The 14,526-nt window shown below is 41.6% G+C and overlaps 1 protein-coding gene across 1 annotated transcript in view; it reads left to right on the top strand.

Moving 5' to 3' along the window:
* Nucleotides 1–14,526, top strand: part of MESR3 (misexpression suppressor of ras 3) — a 45,515-nt gene that overhangs the window by 10,940 nt on the left and 20,049 nt on the right. Inside the window, exon 2 of the mRNA XM_033379409.1 lies at nt 6,029–6,059. The gene's annotated coding sequence lies outside the window, so the exon portion shown is untranslated. The remainder of the gene's footprint in view (nt 1–6,028; nt 6,060–14,526) is intronic.

The raw sequence follows: 14,526 nt of genomic DNA, 5'->3' as shown, positions 1-14,526 counted from the left end.
GAAATTCCTGCACATAAAAGTGCTTTCATACGTACATGAGCCATTGGCATTGATTGAAGCACACTCATCCCACACACACTGGCACTCTCCGGGCACCCAATCCCTGTCCCAATCCCATTCCCATCTACGAGTACATCTGCAGGCATTATTTGCATAAGTTGTTGAACTTTAGATAAACGCTCCATCCAGTCGTATGTCGGCTGTCGAGTGTCGAGTGTCAAACTATCTTCTACGACCCCTCCAGGCTGGGTATGTGCCCAGGAAAGTGCCACAAAGCGAGAGTTTTAATTTAGCTTCGCCTGGAGCTCAGCTCTGCTCTCTCACTCTCTGCCTCTCCCAAGTGGCAGAGCTGTGCTGTGCCATTGGGTGCCAGGCGAAACCATCGATAGAGTTATTGCCTCGGATAGATCCATTTTGATTTGCATAAATTGCCTCGGGGGTGGAGGGAGTACAACTTGTGCCAAACTTTTTCCTCACCTAACAAAACACTGCCACAAATTGCTTCAACCTGTGGCAAGCAGACAGATACTCGTACCTCAAGCCTCGCCTGCGATTTCCTATAGAAACGTCAAAAGTCCACACAAATTTTGTGTTTCAACACGAACGTGACATTCATGAAAAAGTTGGGGTTAAGCAACAATTTTCTAGAAAAATATGAATAAAATGTCTAGATAAAAGCGTAATTTTTTGTGAGTCAGTTGTAGATATATTTGTATCTTTTCTTGGTAAATTTCCAACAATGTTTTTTCCTTTACTTTGATTCGATTTTTCCTCTTAAGATACACAAGAGAAATGTCGTATGGGTATTGCATATTATGACGAATGAATGAGAAGATACAAATACAATTTATGGGGAAATGAAAAGATATTTAATGAAAATAAACCAGAAATAGTTTAAGCTGTTTTTTTGGTCAAATCTTTATCTAAACATTGAAAGAAATGAATACAAAAATAAAATAATTAATACAAATTTTCGCAGGTTCCGTAAATAAATAAACTGAAAGATTCTCAGTATTTCTTACACACACAAAAATATCCCAAAACATTGCTTTTGTCGGCGACACTTCGAGTGAATTCATTGTTCTTATTAGTCAGGCGACATTTTTCCTTGTATTTTACTTGTTTTTACTTTTTTGTCAACATTTTCGAGGCTGTTAATGGTCCACAACGTTTGCTTCAATTCGCCGCCCCAACCTCCTCCAAAAACACCCATCAAAACAACCCACTTCCCCTCTTGAAAGAATACTGATAAGCAGCCAAGCAGCGATGAAAGCGGAACACAGACCAAACCCAAACGACATTATCATAATTGCTTATGCTTCATTACATATTTGCGGGCGAGTACGACTACATGGCGGTCATACAGATAGGCTTAAAGAGGGCCCCATGCCTCATGCCCCACCCCAATCCCCTACTCAACGAAGCGAACCTAACCAAACACGGTAGTCGTCGGCGAAGCAGCCAAAGCAGCCTTTTGTCGACTCAGCTCCGAGTCAGAGACAGAGCCAGATACAGATACTCGTACAGAGCCAGAGCCATAGAGCCCTGGCAATCGGCTGAATCGAGCTGAAAAAAACATAATCATTGAATAAACAAGCTGATAAAACAAAAGCCACATAAATAAGCGCAAATATTTGAGACACTGAGAGCATACGGTCATGTGCCCACACATAATGGCAGACACAGATACAGATACAGATACGAGTACTCGTTCACAGATACAGATAGAGATCGCCAAAAGGCTTAGGATTCGGAATTGGAAGCCAAATCGGAGACTCGAACTGCGACTTCGACTGGAAGTCGGATCCAGACTGGAACCCCGCTTTTTAGTCGGTCAGGCTAACGGTAACGGTTTATTGTATGTCCGGACTGAGGCACAGTTACGAGGCACACAACACGCCCAAGAAGGGCATGGTCTCCATAGACAAAAGAGCGTCCATCCGCATCTAAAAATCATCGCCATGTGTGTCCATTCGCTTTTTTCCCCATCTTTTTTTGCTGTAGCTGTTGCCTGCCTTGCCCCGTGACTTGGCGATTTTATTTTCGCTCCATTTGTGGCCATAAATATTCAGTCAAGTGTCATCGTTGTGGCATGTCTAGTGGAGTTGGAAATGAAATAGATGCTGGCCAAAGAGGGGCCCACTCCGCGAGTCCGCTAGCGAAAAAAAAGCGAAGCGTACGAGAAGGCTTAAAACGAGTTAAGTCACTTCTGTGGCCGCGACCAAGTGGCCTCCTCCAACCAGCAACTCCTCTCCAGCTCCACCCGGACTTCCATCTGTCTGCCAATTGCCAATTGTGGCAGCGGCAAAGATTGTGTGCCCCGACCGTTGTTGTGGCTGTGTGTGACCACAGCTGAGACCACGACCCGCAGGAGTTGTAGGAATAAAAAAATATTGAGAACCGAACAATGTGGCCGGCGAACACACACATTGGATAAGCCGGGGGTGTATGGGGCACAGAGTTATGGCATTCCAAAAGTGCTTGAAATGGCTTAGGGCCGTGCCACAGCGTGGGAGGTTGGATGAAGTTATCAGCCGAGTAGATGAATAAATTTAGCCAAGTGTTGGCATAACCTGTAGCCAGGGAAGCATTGAGATTATCATCGATAAACACGAACGATTGTTGAGTAATGGAATGGGGGAAAACAGGGGAAGATAAATGGAACGTTGAGTGGTTTGAGGGATGATTGAGAAAATGAATAATCTCAAAGTAATTAGAAAGGATTTGGGCTAAAAATATATCAACCAAGAGATGATCGATTCCACTTCCAAATGAATTAACAAACCATAGACTTTACTCTAGACTCAGACTCAGAAAAAGTGAATGTTTGGTGGAATTTTGAACCATTTAACTGCTAAACGTTTGAGGCAAACTCCCCAAGCAACCCTCTCTCGTCTTCTTCTCCAGCAGAGAAACACTTGCGGAAGTGCAATGCATGTAAAAGTCATGAATATGATGAAGTATTCAAAGCAGCCACAGACACACTCACAGACATGCCCACAGACTCTTATGCTCCGGTCCTTTGGCTCCACAGGAAGCTGCCAGGATTAACAGGCCACTTGAACACGATTAAGCCCGAAACGAAAGAGATGCATAGAGGCAGAAGAGGGAGATGGAGAAATAGCAGCACTCCAGAACGAAAGAGTTATTGAGAGATGCTGGCGGGAACAGTTTACGAGTACTAATCATTGGGCACTTATCAGGCAATGACCATCAGTCTCGAAAGATAGCAAGAATTATTATCTCTCCGTCTCTCCCTTATATGTATTTGCCTCTCTTTCCGTCTTTATGTAGCGCTCTCTTTCTGTCCGCTCAATCATTCGCACGTGCTCGGGGGCTAGAGCGGTTTGTTCACGCTCAATTTGCATACATTTCATTTGGCTGGGTGAATGCTTCTCTTTCTCTCTTTCTAACCAGTGTATACCTTTCTCTCTCCAGCCCCCCCACCAACCTCTGCGGGGCCCACTCACCTCCTTGGGCAAATATTCATTGCCTGAATTATATATTTGTTTCTTTTCGGTTGTCGGGTTTGCGGTGGATTGCGGTGGTTTCAAAGTGCACGGCTGGGTCACGTTTTTGATATTTCATTCAATCAAAACAAATTGCTGGCTGGACCAGGGACCAGGGATCAGCGACCAGAGACCAGGGGCTCTTAAATAAATAAAAATACATACAGCCAAAAAACCAAAAAACCAAAAAACCAAAATCCCCCTCAAACCCACAACGGCCAAAATCTTTGTCTTGCGGTTAAACTTTTTTCAGGTCGTTAGGCAAACGACCGTAAAATATGCCCAGATCGTAAAAGAACAAAATTAGATTAAACATCATAAAAATGTAAGTCCCAGTCAATTAGATTCTATACGGAATGTATTCGTAGGCGTAGGCGTGCGCGTGGGCGTGGCCCGAAGGAGTTTTTAAAATTACCGATTCCTTCGCCGGCACTTTGCTAATTGACAATTTCCCGACCAGTCAAGGAAAAACTTTCCCGTACGCGCTTCCTTCGCTTCGCTCTGCTTTTCTTTCCTTTTCCTTTCTGTAATAACCCTAAAGTCAGTCATTTCGTCTAAGCCATTAAAAAATTAATTGACTGCCTTCCCTTCGGGCCATGAACACGCCCCATACATCGCACTAATGCCGCTTTTAGCCAAGTTAAATGTTTCCCACCGAAAGCTCCTGCCCATACGAAGAGGAAGACCACAAAAAAAGGGCTTGTCGCCGTCGAAGTCGTACCAAAAAACCAAACACATAAAGACCGAAACAAGAAGAATGTTTGGAGAGGCTAAGAAACCAGAGAAAAGCCAACTATAGCAAATGAAAACTGGAAGAGAAAAGGTTAACAATCTAACCAGAAGGTCGGATACTCTTACATTAGATATTGACTGTAACGAGGGGGAGTTTTTGATTGTTTTATATCATATTTCCGTATTGTATTTCTTTTAAAGATTACTATAACAATATGTGATATTCAGCTCCCTTTCATAATGGTTCTTTCTGCTAACTTTTTCCAGAACTTCCCACAATCCCTTCCGTTTCTCATTACCAACTTCCCAACACAAAATTTAATATACCCCTTGGCCCTAAGGGCATTCGAAACCGTTTAATCTTGGCACAAACTTCTAATTTTTATTGCTTCGCCTTTGTTGTTGGCTTTTTGTTTTTATTTTTTCAACAGTTGTTTTTCCGTCGCTCGTTTTGTTCGAGTGGTTTTTTTTTTGGTCGCCAATTGTTTGCCTGACCTTTTGTGGCGACTCCTCCAATTATGAAGTATGGCTATCTCTTTCGAATCCGCATTGGCTATCTCTCACTCACTCACTGAATCATTCCAAGCTCAATTTGGCGCAGCTTTGTATTTGGTTTTTGCTAAATTTGTTCCATTGTTCATTGTTATTTTTGGCGTGTGGGTTGACTGCACTGACGCAAGCTTATCGATGCCCCGTAGGGCTAAAAAAATATACTATAAACTGTTTACAGGTATTGTATATGATGCAGATATCTGTTTAGATAAGATAAGATCTTGTGAATAATTCCTACTTCCGGTCTGGTGGTGGACGACCTTCCGGAACCTAAGCAATTGATATCAATTAGTGTGTGGCAAGTGAATCATTCATGAATTCCTAATTGATAAGTCAAAAGGTTCTGATTAAACCCAGACATGAATAGATGATTGGGAGAATGAAAGAATGAAACAGTGAAAGGGAGAGGAGTGTAGGGCCTAAGGAAAGAGGCAGCCATAGAGTGTGGAGCATTGCACTTTACGTATATTAAGTCGAACGAGTCGCACGTTTCTCACATCTGTTGAAGGAAGGCATTTTTATGCACTTCATTTATGAATGACAGCCATAGCCATCTCTCATCGCCCGTCTCTCCACCCCACATCCAGGCCAGTGTCAGGGAAAAAGCGCAAAAGCAAACAAAGTACGTAGGAAAGACCCTGGCAACCCTTAACCATATACAGAGTGCCCTGCTCCCTGTGCCTGTGTGTGTCCTGCCACTCCATCCAGACAGTGTGCAAAATTTTAATGAGTTGGAAATTTAATACCCAGAGAAGATTGCAATATGATGGGGCTGCCACGGTCTGCGGTAGGTCAGCGCCCAACGAAGCGCAAGCAATTCAATTTTTCCCTCGACGAACTCTTGAATTTTTCATCAATTTTCGCATTCAACTTAATTGAAATTGAAAAAAAACACAGAGCGCAGAGCGCAGCAGTCGGAGACTTACATCTGGCACGGCACCACCTTGAACTTGACTTTTGCTCTGAACTAGAGATTGTCGTCGTTTGATTCGACTTTGTCTAACTTTCTGAGCGACTGGAATATACTATATATGTACCTAGTAATTTCCCAAGTGGTTTCAGGCAGTTTCCATATCAGGGAATTGCTGCTTCCGGCTTCTGGGTACCCTCGCACAATGCGCAATTTCTCTCAGATAAATCTTTTCAGTCGCAGTTTACTCGTTTACTCGTATTTATGATTATTTTTAGCACATTTTGAGCCCAATTCTTATTCGTTTCCTTTCTTTTCATTGCAGTTCTTTCTGTGGCTTCAGCTTCACCGGAAATGTAAGTTGCCCCAAAAAATCACTTAACCCAAATCCGCATTTTGTGCAAAAATTAAACTTGAAACCAAAGTTTATTGCGCAATTTTATGTACGACTCATTTTCATTATCATTGCGATTTCAGGTCACATGATCCTAAACTCCGTTTACGGCTCTAATAATAATTAGCCAGCAAAACGTGTTGGAAACTCGTTAAAAATCTTCAGATGTGCTTCCATTTTGAGAGTGCAGAGAGAGGGGTATCTTTGTGGTAGTGGCGGTGGGACTACCTCTAATTGTAGTTTTAACTCTCTGACATAATTTATGATACTTCAAAGTTTCTGTTTTGCTTTTGTTTTGGCTGTTTTGCAGTCGCTACCTGCTGGACTGGGCAGAAAATTCTGAGAACTTTTAAATTGTATATTGAATAGCAGCATAAAGAATTTTTCTAACTAAAATGGCACACGAGATTTATGAATGGAAGTGGAGATTTTTTGATACGAGAATCATGTGAAACAGTTGGAAGGAAGTGGCATTGAAAGGGAAATATAAGAACTTAACGAGCAGAGAACCTAGAATTTTTGTTATGTGCTTGGCTAAGACATTTTTGCATTAATTTCTGTTGCATTTTTCCCACAGTATTTTAGGAACTATTACAGTTCTATAGTGCCACAGTTTTCTCTGCCAAAATCCCATTCAGTTGACACTGTCATTGAGTTTCCACTTCCATTTGGTGTCACCTTCAGAGCATTCTATATACCCGCACCGCTATTTATTCCCTGTCAATATTTTCTTACTTTTTGTTTGCTACTTTCCACTGATTGCACATGCAATTCTCCATTCTCGCAAAAATTCATTACGAGCGTTTCGTTTATGCAATCGCATTGGCGTGCCAGTCCCGAGCTGTTTATATATTTATATCCGAGAGATACTTAGACATGGACTCATAATACCTAGATATACAATAATATTTTGCAAGTAACTGTAAATGAGTGTCACGTTGAATGGAATGGTTTGAACATACAATAAAGAGGGGGTTCCGGGGGTCTATTATCTCTCGGGGTGATTCTTTGGAATAGCACACATGTTGACCTCCGGCTGTCGGGGCAGCCACAGACATTCATCGTTCGGTTCTTTATGGTGGGAAACAAAACTTTGCATTGATATAAAAATTAAAAATAATTGTGATGATGATAATGATGATGATGACGTTATTGTTGTTCCCCAAGTTGCATATTTAAGCATTTATTTTTACTGTTTGTCGACATCTGATGACATCATCCACTCAAATTGCAGGCTTCCATCATTTAATGTCGGGTTTGCTTTATACAATCCCTTTAAACAGTCATTTTTAAAGATTTTTCTGTATATAACTCTTCATTTATTAAGTCGTGCGCTTTGGGAGCTTCGAGCATGATTAATTAAACGTTTCATCTTTGATTTATGGAAGCATCAATGTATTTTAGTTGGGTGGCCAGTGGCCTCTCCATTTACCCTGGGGCGTGTTGTGAGTGTTTCCTCTGTAGACACCATTTATTCCGAATTTAAATTCCGAATTTGTATTTATTTTAAATTATAATCAAAGCAAATACAAACATTGTTTCCATTCATGTCTTTTTTTGTGCGTAAACCAATTTATAAAGGCTTAGCCAGACATTCGAGACATAAATTGAATTATACGACGCGTGCCAGGCGGACAGACCACAAAAATGTCTATAATTTAAACACGGTGCAGGGTATGAAGGAGTTTGAATGGACTTTGGGGATAGGTGGGGACGTGCAGAGCAACAAAGCACAGCACTTAATATGAGATTACACTTACCCGGCGTTACTAGGCAATTTTCCAGTGAAATGAAAACCTCTCCGTGGATTTATCTGAAAGAAATTAAGCATAAGAGCTCATTAATCGATCCACATCGAACCTCTAAACACTCTAGATAATGGGTATGAGATACTCCAAAAAGTGGAGTATTTGTAACATTCTTTTTTGCGTTGCCTACTGCCCACAGACAGGTGCAATTCAAGCCAATCGGGTGTTCGGGTTTTTGTGGGTATTTCTTTTGTAAGGCCTGCCGCAAACATGCGTTTACGCCGCCTCAATGCAATCGGGCAACAGCTTTTTGTTTTTGGTTTTTTTGTTTGCAAAAATAAAAACAGTTGCGTAGCCGGGGCTAAGCCCACAAGCCTGGCGATGAACACAGATATCGGAAAATTGGGTTAAGCAACCTGTACCTGTACTGGCACTTGTATCTGACTGCCAGGTGTCTCTGTGTGTCTCCGTATCTGTCATCAGATCCACACAATTTTTTCTGTTTCACTTTTTGCTCAATGAAAATGAAAGCAGGTCTCCATGAGACCAGTGTCGGCAATCAAGAATACAAGTGGGTCGAAGATTTTCGCCTCGGCATGTGAAAGTGAAAAGCTGTGTGGAAAACGCTGACCACCAGAAAGACACTATGCTGATGACAACACTTAGTGCTTGGCGGGCACCGGGCACCGGCTACTGGGCTGTAAGCCCTATTTCCCCCTATCTCTCTCATTACAACTAATTTGTTTATTTTGCTTTGCATTCATTACGAGTACTACGCTCTGGTGTCTGTTGCTGTTGCCCCAGTGGAGGTGTCAACGTGGGAGAATCGCTGTGAAAGTCTATGGCATTTGTGTCATGTTTTCCCCCGAAAAAGGATTAGCCAGAGCCAGAGCCAGAGCCACCAGCCACCAGCCAAACGCATTTGCATGACAAGCTGTCGGAAGCCCGGCAATCGATTCACGCAACATGCCCCAAAACACGATTTGATTATACCCGTACCTGAGCATACGAGTATATATACGATAAATATATATGTGTATTTGTTTGCCATCATCCAAAGACAAATCACTTTTACCTGTTTCTGTCTGTCGTCTGCCACTTGGGTTACATATCATCCACAGATATAGAGGCTGTCTGCCGAGACCTGCGTTTGGGCGGTGTCCCTGGTTGATGTTGGCTTGACTTTCTACCCCAACCAGTTTTTTAGGTTTTCTGCAGATTTTTTTTTTTGTTTCTCTGCAAAATTTATTGGTAATAATCATTTATACAAATTGCATGAACAATTTCCAGCCATAGCCAAGGCGAAAGTCGTCCAATGGAATTGGAATTGGATTTGGAATTGGGTTTATACGATCAGGTACCCATATCTCTATCTATGAACACATTTCAATGAGCATTTCTTTCAACATACTTTTTGGTTAAGGCGTTGTCTCATGGCTGTGGAGTCGGAACCTTAATTAAAGCCAAGTCTGCCCCGCTTTGGCACGAATTTCATTCGAAGTGGGAACCGCATTGGGGCTATCATTAGACTGGGGCCTGATCAATAATTGTGGAGATCATGGCCAGAGTGCGTCAGCGGAGGCTATGGAAATTATATGAAATTATTATACAGAAAGCGTAAGATAATGCTTATTCGGAATAACGATATAATCTGTGGAATCTACGATAGATTTGTGGTTGAAAATTATGAACTTTTCCACCGACAGAATTGGGAACATTTTTAGAAAAAACAAAAACCATTTGGCGAAGTTTTTTATGGCAAATACTACAAAGAATTGTCTGCCATAAAAAAGTTTACCATTCACTTCCTTAATACGTTGAACAAAGTCAGAACATAAAGTACAACCTTCATTTGTTAGGTAATATTACCTTAAAGTATTATTTACCTCGAATAAACTTCATGTACTTCATTTGCAATTTAATGCTCCACAAAATTTAAATATACTTCATAAAAAATGTAAAGTAGACGCTTAATTTGCCATTTAATGATCCCCAAAAAACACTTCCCCTACAATTTTCCACATCAAAGGAAAATATAAATTAACAACCAGTTTCCCATTTAGTTCCTTGCTGTCTTTCTTTTTTTTTTTGTGTGCTGTGCCCTCCTGCAAATTTGATCAACCTTTCATTAAACATAGTTTGGTGATGCGAAGTTTATCGGTTTTTTTGCAGCCATTTTTTATGGCCTGGCCAGAGACAGAAAGCGTAATAAACGACAGTTGCCATGGCAGGAAAGCCAACATTCAGAGGGTCGCCCACTAGGGAGGAGGAGGACGAGGAGGAGGAGCGAGTCTATTGTTTAAGCGTTGTCAATATGAAATACGCATAAATCTTGTTGGTGGAGGGAACAAAAAAACGGAGGGAAAACATATATATTTGCTCTACTTATTTGCATAGATTGGGGGTCCGGATGTGACAAAATATATGTTCAATGTTCCATATTCAGGGCATGTCACGTGATTTGATGAAAGTCAAACTCAATTTTTGACACGATATACCACATATGTACATATGTATTTATGTATACATATCTGCCATATGTATAACATGGTCATATCAATAAATTCAAGGCTTGTCGGCCAGTAAATTGAAATATTTTCGTTCTAACCAAAATGTTCTTTCTTATCATCGCATTGCAGGCGTATCTGATTGGAATGCGGTTTGATTGGTTTCTTTCTTGCGATAAAGCTTTAACAAGATTTTTTCTTCTTTTTTTTTAATTATGTCTGAGAGTGTACCCAAGCAAAAGAAAGGAATGTTTCCTGCCACTTTTGAATTATGCGATTCCTCCCAAAAAAAAACCAAAAGGAAAAGATTATAAAAAAAACTTGTTTTGGGGCTTGGGCTTTGCCAACAGGAAACACGCGACTGGAATCAGGTTTTCTTTCCCCCTGAGATGATGATGATGATGATGATGACGGCAGGTGAATGAGAACTTGTTCTCCTGTTCACACAGACCCGCTAAATGGAAAGTTCAGGCCTTATCGGTAAAATACAAATGATTCGCAAAATTAATGCTAATTCCGCATTTGCAAAACAAACATTGGCCGGACGTACGACCTTAGGAAAATGTGACGGACGAACAGCAGTTGTTTTGCACTTAAGATTCGTCTCACGTTTACAGAGCTCTATGGGCCCTTGAACATCAGCAGTCTATATAATGTCTGTATAATCCCATTCCCATTCCAAACCAGTGCCGGGGCATGACATTTAAAATTTGACCAACACTATTCAATTGTTCGGCTGAATTGCATGCTAATTAGGCATTCGAGGAGTGATTGATGGATGGTTGGTTGGTTGGCTGGTGGGATTGACAGGGAGGGGGCTTAAGAGACTTACAAACATTTTGGCCAACTTACATTTAAATTCACACCCACCCGACACGAAAAAAACAATTGCTCTTGGATTCGGTTTTTTGTGGCACGCAAAAAAGTGTCGGGTTTCGGCTTTCGGCTTTCGGCAATTCCAAAGTTTCGCTTTCAACATTTTTGAAGGTCTGCCCGCAGCAAAGAAAAGAGTAGTTAATTGTACTTGGATAGGCCATTGTGCCACCTGCATTGTCAGATTTTTTTTTTTTATATTTCTTTTTGTTATGATTTTTATTTTTATGTTAGTTTTATTGTAGGTGACAGGGGAGGCCACACAATGAGCGGCTTCTGGTGCTCTGAGGTTTCGCGGCTTGGGGGCGGCCAAAAGAAAGTTATTTTTGAATCAAAGCAAAGACTTAGCCTTGCTGGCGGTTCAGTGGGGGATCTTGACAGCTATGTATAAGATTTTTGGGAATTTTTTGAGCATTGGAAGTGGAAGTACTTTGGAAACACTTCCTATACATCACTTCTTTGGATTTTTCCAATGATATTTAGCTAAAATTGTTGGGAATTAATGCCACTAAAGAACTAAAGGCCATTTCATACAATATAAAATTTAGAAATATGTCAAAATTTGGATAGCTATATCTTCAGGAATATCCATTTTATCGACACGAATTCAAATTCCTATGAAAGATCGTGCAATTCTCTTTTTAGAGCACCTTTAGATATCTTTCAGCCAAACGGTATCTACAATTCGACTAAAATATATGGAACTTCATGAAGATATAATTAAATTTAAAGTCTTCATTCTAGTACCGCTCTATAGGTAAAATTATCTTTAATTAACGGCAAATTGAATGTGGGTGCAGCTAATTGTTTTGTGGTTTGTCTAAGAAATTAAAATAAAACCCAACGCACAGCGTACATAATTTGACAAAGACAACGCAAGTCAAAGAAAGAGTCAAGAGTGAGACATGGCATAAAAAAGGTGTCCGAATAGGTGACTCTCGCCTTGTGTCCATAAAACATAATGTTTGGACTTGACTTTCACTCTTCTCCGACAGCATGCTGCAGCGGTGGGTATCTGTTGTATTTGTGTTGTTTTGGCCAACAGAGCGAGCATTGATCTCTCTCTCTCTCTCTCTTAGACCCCCGCCCTCCGGTTAGAGCATTTTGGCCGTGTCCAACAGGGGTCCGCATTGGCGCTGAACGCAAACCGCAAAGGGGGGGTGGTGGGGCGGGGGGTACCCACTCTATGTGGAATTTCACTTTTGTTTTCGGTACATCAAAAAAATTTGATGTTTGATGACTTTGATTAACATAAATTTTGTTGTTTGTTATTTGATTTTGATTTGCCACTTAATTGGACAACAATGGACGACACGTCTGGCCATTTAGTCAGTTCATCAATCAGTCAGTCCGTTCGTCAATCATTCGTCATCATCATTGTCAGGCCAAATTGGTTTCCGTTTCGGGGGCTTCGTGCGTTAATCTCTTTTCAATTTTCCATCATGGGATTTTGCTGAAGCTTCTGCAATTAGCAACAAATTTGTAACCAGTTTGTGCAGCGCACCTGATGCTGATGCTGCATGCTGCTTGCCACATCCATCAGGCAGACACTTTTCGGCTTCCGAACTTTTCGGGGGGGCGGGAAAACTTCTCCTCCTTTTAACCATCTCTCGAGGCTAAAGTTCCATCTGCTAGGTTCGGGATATGTTAATTTTTGATACCCTTGAAGAGGGTAGACTGATTCTTTAAGCGCCTTTCCTTCTCCATCTTTATATCCACTTTACCTACAGCGAAAGTTCATCCGAATCGGATAACCATATCCTATAGTACCAATCGATTTTCAGGGGTATCAAAAACTTCGTTCCCCCGAAGCTCTCCGCTTTCCTTCTTCTACTCTTCTGCACTCCCATACATATTGCAACATTTGACGATGGCTGGGGTTTTGGATTGTCTTGGTTTTCGGCTTGTTTCGTCTTGGCCTGGCTCAGAAACTCATTATAATGCCTGCACAAATGTGAACAGTCAGGCTCTCAGACCAGCCCCCCCTATCCTCCCCCACTCCGTGTCATTGTAATGGCAAAACTTTGCTGTTGTTGCTGGGGGTTTTTCGGGTTGTTTGTTGCATTCGGCGCGTTGACAACAAATGGCACTAAATTTTTGCCATTGCATAATAAACTCTCGACGCTGCCTCTGCCTCTGCCGCTGCCGCGCTGATGATGCTTTCATGCTGCAGATGGATGAAGAAGGGTCTGCCATGAGTGGGGGCAGGGTGCTGGGCTGCTGGGGTGCTGCACTACAGTTCAACAGAGTTGCGAAACTATAGAGACAATAACTTTTCTTATGATGCCATTTTTCACGTGGAAAACTTGAGTCGTCTGCTGTGAGAAATTGCAGAGGATGTGGATGGAGAGGCAGAGGATATGGTTGGAGAGGGGTAGAGCTGGCACAGACGGGAAGAAAGAGGTAAAGTCACCAAAAGTCAGGGGGGAGGATGAGGATGGACGGATATTATGGGGTAAATCTCAGCAGGGCTTCCATATTGATTCAGTTTTTGGAATGGTGGCGGCAACAGATTTAGCGATGGATAAATGAGATTACTCATTCAATTTCATGGCTATAAAATGTCCAAAAGTTAAAGCGCATTACACTGAAAGAATCATAGTTCCCAAAGCTCGATTTCCGTAGCTTTTATATCTACCATATATTGTTTCATAATAATCCTTGGGAATGTCTTATTCGTTATGATTCCTCTCTTCTAAACTCTTCTAAATCACACCTCCCCTATCAAACACTCTCCAACCTGTAACCCAAACATGTTCTTCTTCATTTATCTTTCGATTAAGTTAACCATCCCACGACTTAAACTTGGCACAAACTTCTATAATAAACTTGGCTGACAAATATATTTAACTCAACTTGAACAAGTTTTCACTTGTGACCACAGAAACTACAATCCCCAGCCCCTCCTCTCCGGCTCTCCTACACACATCGCTGCACTTGAATACAGCCCTGAACCGAACTGAAGTTTTCTCTCGGCAGGAGGACAGAGGAGGGCCAAAGGCAAAGACTGGGGACTGAGGACTGAGAACTGAAGTCTGAAGTCTGGTAACTGTATCACCAAGTTAACATTCTGCTGGGCTTGTAAATGGGCCGAAAGTGAACATCGTCGTATATTAACCGAACTAACGATATACGAGAGCTCGTACGCATCTACTACTACTTGCTGTGCCCCGGAGCGACGTCGTAGTTGATGCCCTGAACCGGCCACAGTGGTTATGTAAGATTCATAGTTGGAAAAGGAGTGATTGTGTTTCTGGATGTGTGTGTGTGGCAGTGGAGTACTTCAAGTTAACCTCTAATT

The sequence above is a fragment of the Drosophila pseudoobscura genome, chromosome 4 (genome assembly GCF_009870125.1).
Source record: "Drosophila pseudoobscura strain MV-25-SWS-2005 chromosome 4, UCI_Dpse_MV25, whole genome shotgun sequence".
Lineage (NCBI taxonomy): Eukaryota > Metazoa > Arthropoda > Insecta > Diptera > Drosophilidae > Drosophila > Drosophila pseudoobscura.
Note: the sequence above shows the minus strand (reverse complement) of the source record. Positions and strands in the feature narration are given on the sequence as shown.